This window comes from Apaloderma vittatum, unplaced genomic scaffold, assembly GCF_000703405.1.
Source record: "Apaloderma vittatum isolate BGI_N311 unplaced genomic scaffold, ASM70340v1 scaffold19505, whole genome shotgun sequence".
Lineage (NCBI taxonomy): Eukaryota > Metazoa > Chordata > Aves > Trogoniformes > Trogonidae > Apaloderma > Apaloderma vittatum.
Window position 1 is genome coordinate 35,372 of NW_009717888.1, and position 6,912 is coordinate 42,283.

Sequence of the window (6,912 nt, forward strand, 5' to 3'; positions counted from 1 at the left end):
TTCTGCAATGACATGTTTCTGCCTGTTCTTGTAAAGTGCTGGGCAGACATAGTTTCCACTAGAGTTAGCAAGAGCTTAAGGTTTTCAGCACCTCAGTGCTGGCATTTCCAATCTCACAGGACTGGAACCAAAAGTACTTAGCATTTTAAATGCTTTTGTAAACACATTAATCTTCATAATGGCCCTGAGAGATAAGCAGTTATCATCTCCGTTTTACAAATGAGAAATCAGAAGGACAGGGATGCTGTCCTTCCCAGGGACGACAAGTGAGAGAGGAAAACTAGGATTAGAGCGCTATCTCTTGCTTAATCCACTCTGCAAAATCTCTTCTGTCAGATTTGACTAAAAGATGAGTATCTCATGAGACTGTATTCCAGGAAACCTAATTTCAAACAAATAAAATGTTTTGAGTGACAACAGTGATTTACCCAGATTTTTATGCTGTGTTTATCACTTGGGCACCTATTGTTTCATCCTTTCCTAAAAACTAGGAAAGTATTTTAATACTTAATATACAACACCTGATACTTGAACGTAGTATTTAGTACTGCAAAAGACACCAGACTTTCACCACAACACAACAACAAAAATATTAGCTCTTCAGTGGTAAAGCACTTTGTATTGACAGTCTGTCGCTTTTTTTCTGTATTTAGTATTTCAGTTGAGAGCAAAACAAATCTCTGCCTCCCTTGTAGGTAATGACCCCTTAAGTGTCTGCTCCTCCACCCCTTCTCATGATCTGCTGACTGTTCTTAATCTTGTCGTAGAGGACAGGAGGGAGAGCTCCTCTCCCTCATTAGTTTGGCCACTTGACTTTTCTTTCCCAAGGTAGTTTATAGTCCCTGGTTCACTGCAGCCACTCCATTTCCACTGCTGTTGCATGGAGCTGCGAGGTATCGCTAGGCATGTCCACGCCACAGACCGTGGCGTGATGGACCACGCTGATGGGCCACTGCAGGCTCACTGAACCGAGCTTCATTTTCCTCCTCTAAGTCATTGCCCTTGAAACCTCTAGTCTGCCACATTTGATATATTGACAAGGACAAGCCTGCCACTTAAAATAGTATCAATGGGAAAGGGTCTGGGGAAAATACCTTATTTTTCATTTGCTCTTAGAGCTAAAATGAATTTTTCAAATGTCTAAAGTATGGTAGGACGTGCATTAAAAAGCAAACAGTCACACTTCATTAACTGCAGTGCTAAACTTTGAGCTGCAGTGTATGCTGCGCTTAATTTCCAAGAGAGACTTTTCCAGTGTCTCTGGTACTTTATATTTGCCCGTGTTTGAGCTATGAGGCAGATTTCAAACCATTTGTCTCTGTGTGAAATAGATTTGCTTTTTCTAGTCTCTAGGTGAAGAAAATGGCAAATCACAGAGAGTGACCTTGTTGCCCCGTTTTTGTTCACTTTACATGATTCGAGGGACAAAACAGCGTCTCTTCGGTGAACACCATTCCCTCTTACAGAGATCTTTTTGCAGAGTGAATTAAACATGTTTTTCAGCAGAAGGGCAGCCAATTGCACAATATTCTTGCAAGGATATTGCTCTTATTTCCTGTGTTTCACCTGCTGCCCTGGCACATTTCCCTCAAGCTCTTCTGCCTGTCACCTCTGAGCACCAGAGCTCAGACCCGATAGATGCCCTACCTGTCACATGGGGTCTGAGCTCTGAGGCTACTCCACACGATATTTTTTATGCAGTAGGAGAATCACAACCTGCACCTGAGTGGGCCTGGTGGCTTCCACCAAGGAAGGATTTGTATCTCCATCCCAGAAGGGAGGGATGGACTCAGGCCTCCACTTGCAGACAGCTGCCTGGGCCACCTGAAACCCATGTGGTTGGCCCCAAGGTAGTTGTCCTTTTTCAAAGTGTTTCAGTTTAAAATGCTCAAAATAGTGAGGGACCTGTGTTGCAGCTGGCGCCGGTAGCTGCTTTGTAGGGTGAATGAAAGCTGCACTTTGCAAGATTTGGGGCAGGGCAGGAGAGCATCTGAAAGTCAGAGATTTTGCGAGATGTTTGAATACAGATGTTTTTTCCGTGCCTAGAGGGAGCCGGATTCATGGTGGTCATTCATACCATGAACTGTCTCACCAGCTGTGATTGGTTTCATCTTGCAGAGATCTACTAGCTCCTTCCAAAAGGGAGTCTGACCATAACAAACATAACATAACATAACATAACATAACATAACATAACATAACATAACATAACATAACATAACATAACATAACATCATGTAGCACGTAGCATGCAACACACAACACAACTAACATAACATCCAGGATGAAAAACCAAGGCCAATGCAGCAGAACAAGGAGCAAGTCACATCTGAACATGTAGAATATCTCCTTGACTTTGCAAATCCTGTGGCCTTCCTCCTGCTGAGCTCAGCTTCATGCTGTTGGCTATGATCAGACATCTGTACTCGGCCCTCTGCACATCTGGGCCAAGGAGCAGGTGCTCACACAACAACCCCATTGGCTTCAGCCAATGGAGTGCCTGGGGCATGAGTGCTGGTGACTTGTCCCCATGTTGAGGCAAGTGGGTGGGAGCATACCTGGCTTCAGCCCAGCCCGTATTGCCAGTTTCCATGTTCCAAGAGCAGAAGGCAGAGGAGCTGGCGTGTAGCTGCATTCCACCCTGATGGGGAGCTGGGCACAGCTGCAGCTGGAATCTAAGGAGCTGGAAACTAAGAAGCCCTCAGGTTCCCACCACTGAGGTACTAGAGGATCTAGTCCTCAGGGGACTAAATTGCTTGAGCAGGCACTAACAGCAACTCAAAAAAGGTTCCATTACAGTTCTTATGAATTACAAAAAAAACCCTACGTCCCTCTATGCAGCTATTATGGCATAAGGTATTATTCAATATTTTCTACTTTAAAAATATGCCTGGATTACTGATGGGCTTTGTATAAGTTTCAGAGGTGCCCCCAAGCTTGCCTTTCAAAGCAGACAGAGGGAGTTGAATACACTGAGCAGATTTACAGACTGGAGTCCAAACAACTGCATCTCAAACAAACAAACAACATTTCTGTTGTTGCAGCATTTTTTCCTCTGAGGTTTGTGCTGTAGCACTCAGAGGCAGCGATATGAGTTTCTTGATGAAGTAAGTGGGCAAACAGGTTTCTGATTTCAGTTGGATGTGAGGCAAAGGAAAATAGCCAGCAGTCAGCACATTTGGTTCTGCTGTAAAATCATCAGTCTCACTGCTGCCTCCTCATCAGGCATGAGGACTGGGGTCTCTGAAGGGAATTTTTCAAATTACACTATACTACCTACCTACAGAAGAAAACGGGATAAAATGGAGGAAAAGTGAGAGCGAGGGATTGTGAGGCTTGTTAGTGTGAAAGGAAATATTTTGTTCTCCACTTTCCTATAAGCTATAAAAGTATGGTGAAAGGAAAGCTCACAAGAGAGTGACACAACAATAAAAGGCTCTAAAGCCGTGTTTGCTGGTGTGAAGTTACCACGTCCTACATCACTCTGCTCCATGCATGCTTTCCTTCTGGAGGTATAGTCACACTGATGACGTGGTCCGTATGATCCTCTCTCCTACTGCTTGGCTCATCCCTGCCCTGTTCCTCTCCCTGCAGTTCACAGTTGCTGTAAGAAGGGCCGTTCCTTGCCATGGCCAGGGCTTGCCCAGCTGCCTGTTGTGGCAGGTCTTGCCTGTCAGTCTGGCTGGAAAAGGAATCCTTAAAGCCCGCAGGCTAGCTGTGGGGTGCATACATTCTTCCGATGAGGGAGCACAAGCATTTCAGGATGGCTAATCTGTAGACGAGATCCTATTAAAACAGGGTGCTTAGAGAGTGTTATCTAGGTATAACCTGAAAGAGGAAACAACTGTTTAAATTCATTTATAAGCGATAGAGATTGCTTTCTCTTCACGGTACTTCCATCCATCTGAAGTGTTGCGTTAGCTGCCAGTGTTGCAAATTTAGCCACACGTCTCAGAGTCAAACTGTGAACCTGTAGTCTCATTTCTCACCTACGGTACTAAAGGTTTTCCAGGCCAATTTATGCATTTAGTTGTGGCCTTCTAGCTTTATATCAGTGACACCCATGTGACCTCACTGTGATGCAAATCTCTCAGTGCTTCTTGCTTTCAGGAGGACCCTGAAATTAAAGATCCAAAAGCTCCAGAGGCTCTCCAGCTATCACAAAATCTCTTGAGGGAAAACAGACTGGGGTCACACTGAAATTTAGTATACAATCCTGCTGATGTAGAGATTTTCTGAAATTACTCTCAAGCACTTGAATAAAACACAGTGGAAGTTTGTGTGTGGGGGTAAAAGGAAGAAATAGGAGTAAATATGTACAAGGAATTGATGTGTTCAGTAGAAAGAGCTTTTCATCTGCTTTTTAGAGGGCTGTACTTTGGAAAGAGGGAATGTAGGAAATCCTCATTTCTTATATTGTTGCTTTGCTAGAAAATTGTAACAGGCGACTCCGACGGGTTCAAACTCATTCTCAAGTTCATTACTCTAGGGAGCAGACGGGTCAAAAATATCACTCCCTTAGAGACCTTGGCTTTGTAGGGGACTTTACCTAAAAGGCACTTCCCTACCAAAGAGACTATTTCTGCCTGTGCTCACGGTACAAGCTGCCGAATATCTGGAACTTTGATAGCAATATTTCTTTGAATTATGGCTCAAAACAGTAGAGCATAGACAGAGCCAAAGTAAAGCACTACCCGCAGCCATCCCACCTCTTCCACCTAATGATTTTACACGCTCTGCTGCTCCTCTTCCTCATGCATTTTCTTGCTCCCTGTGTCAGGCCACTTGCTCTGCAATTTCCCACGTGTTTCGCTGAACACGGAGAGAGGTGGCATGCCCTGGGGAATGCTCGCAGGGTCACAGCCTTTTCCTATAAGCCATAGTAAGGGCCTTAGTTCTTGTCCTAGGGTCAGCAGACACCTCAGCAGGTAGGTCTTCAGGGCTGCTGCGAGGCTGAGCAGCACCACCCAGAGCAGGGAGAGCCACTGCTGGCCCTGAGCAGGTCACCAGCTGGGCTTTCTGCCTGCGTGAAGCAAGGGGATGGGCAAGGGGACTGGTGCAAACCCTGATTTCCCTTCAGTGTGGAGCTGGGAGGGGGCCAGCACCCAGAGCTCAGACATCAGGCACGCACTTAGAGATCTTAGAGGTACTGGCTTGAAGTAATTGTAGCATAGCCAGAAGAAAAATGTCTGTTAATCGTAATTCAAATGGCAAGGCTAGGGTTTTACTAGGCTCCAGCATGGTTTGGGAACGAGACTTACAAAGGCTTCAATCTGTCTGTGCTGCAAGATTTAATCATGCTCTTATTGCCTATTTTGTAAATGATTTCCAGATCAGTAGAAGTGAGACCTTGGAGATCCCTGAGCGCTTCTGCTCCCCTTCTGCAGAAGACCACTTTAAAGGTGAGGACTATGGCTGGGACTGGAGGAAAAATGACCTTAAAGCTCCTTTAACAGTCCTGCCCTGCTGATATGTGATCAAGGGGGTTGGGGGCAAAGGATGCCCCTGGGAGGCTGCCCTCAGCAGAGGGGTTCTCAACCCACCGGTGCCTGTGGGGTACACAGGTTCCTACATAAACTCTTCCCCCTCCAGTTCAATTTCCCCCCTCAAGGCTGAAGTTCACAACTTCCCCTTCTCCTGCCCTTGCAGTCAGAGTAAGCCCTGTGTCCTTTTTGGGGCTGGCTGCACAAGCAAATCTGCCTTTGCATGAGAAAAAAGGGTCCCTGTTTTTCTCCAGATGGGTGCTCTCCTCCCCTTTCCCAGCAGCTGGGGACTAGCTCAGGAGCACCTGTGCTGACAGCAGTCAAGGAGAGCTCAGGCAGGACTGGCTCACAGAGGAACAGTTTCAAAATCAATCTGAATTTAAGGGTAGACCTGCCAGTAGAAAGTCTGTAAAGGCAGTGGGGAGCAGATGGGGCACCCGCTATGTGACATCTGCCTTTAATGCCCATCACAAAGAGGGGTGAGGGGATCAGGGACTGAGGTGTCCCTCCGCCCCATGGAGGTGTGATGAAATATTAGTGATCAGTACCCTGAAACGAGCTAAGGAAGCTGGAGCCTGATCACTGTGCACGGCTTGCTTTGTGCCCCTCTGTTTCCCTGGGGCCTCTGTTTTGCTCTGACTATGGTGTGGTTTTATCCTCTGACTGCTTCGATTCTGAGCCACGTTCAATGCTTGCAGCGTGTTTTCTTAATGTGGCAGGGATGTAGTAACACAGGCAAGACCAAGCCATTCTCTACCTTTCTTAGCTCACTCTTACAGATAAGCAAGAGAAAATACCCATACCAAACCGCATATTTCACCAATACATTTTAAAACCTTAACAGAAGAAGGACAGTGATAGCTGGGAGTCACCGCTTTCTGGAGAGCTCCCACTCACTACAGCAACACAGAGGGAGCAAACATTCCTGGTTCATAGTGAGGCACTTTGGCAGTGGTTTATTTGACACTGAAAGGCACATAAGAACTGCCTGGCAAGGTTTTCCTAAAAGAGCTGCCTGTCTTATGCAGTCGTGGGCTGCAAAAATGCCAGTGGAACAACCCCCCCCTGCAAACAGGTGAGAGCCTCTGCAATGACATGCCAATGCTTCAGCATTTTGATGCAAGTGGCTTTCCCCTCACGCGTCTTCCCTTCAGAAGGTCAGGACCTAAATCCATGGTGCTGACCACTTTGTTCTGTAGCTGAGAATTCAAAATATTTGTCTCCGGAACCAGCTGTTCTTTTGTTAAACCAGTTTCAGTGCACCAGGACTACGGAAATGGGCAGTCGGCTTTTGAATGGAAGCGGTGCTCCATCTTTAACTTAACTATTAAACGCTGATAGTATGGGTGTGGGGTTAAAAAAGCACAACAAATAATTAAGATTAGAACCAAAATGCCTGGTGGGCCAGCATAGAAACTCCGGTTCCCTA

General features: G+C 46.0%; 1 protein-coding gene across 1 annotated transcript in view; it reads right to left on the bottom strand.

The window, feature by feature from the left end:
- The window catches only part of TMEM154 (transmembrane protein 154), a gene marked incomplete at its 3' end in the record, with an annotated part of 13,218 nt that overhangs the window by 5,882 nt on the left and 424 nt on the right, over positions 1-6,912 (bottom strand). The gene's annotated exons all lie outside the window — the stretch shown is intronic.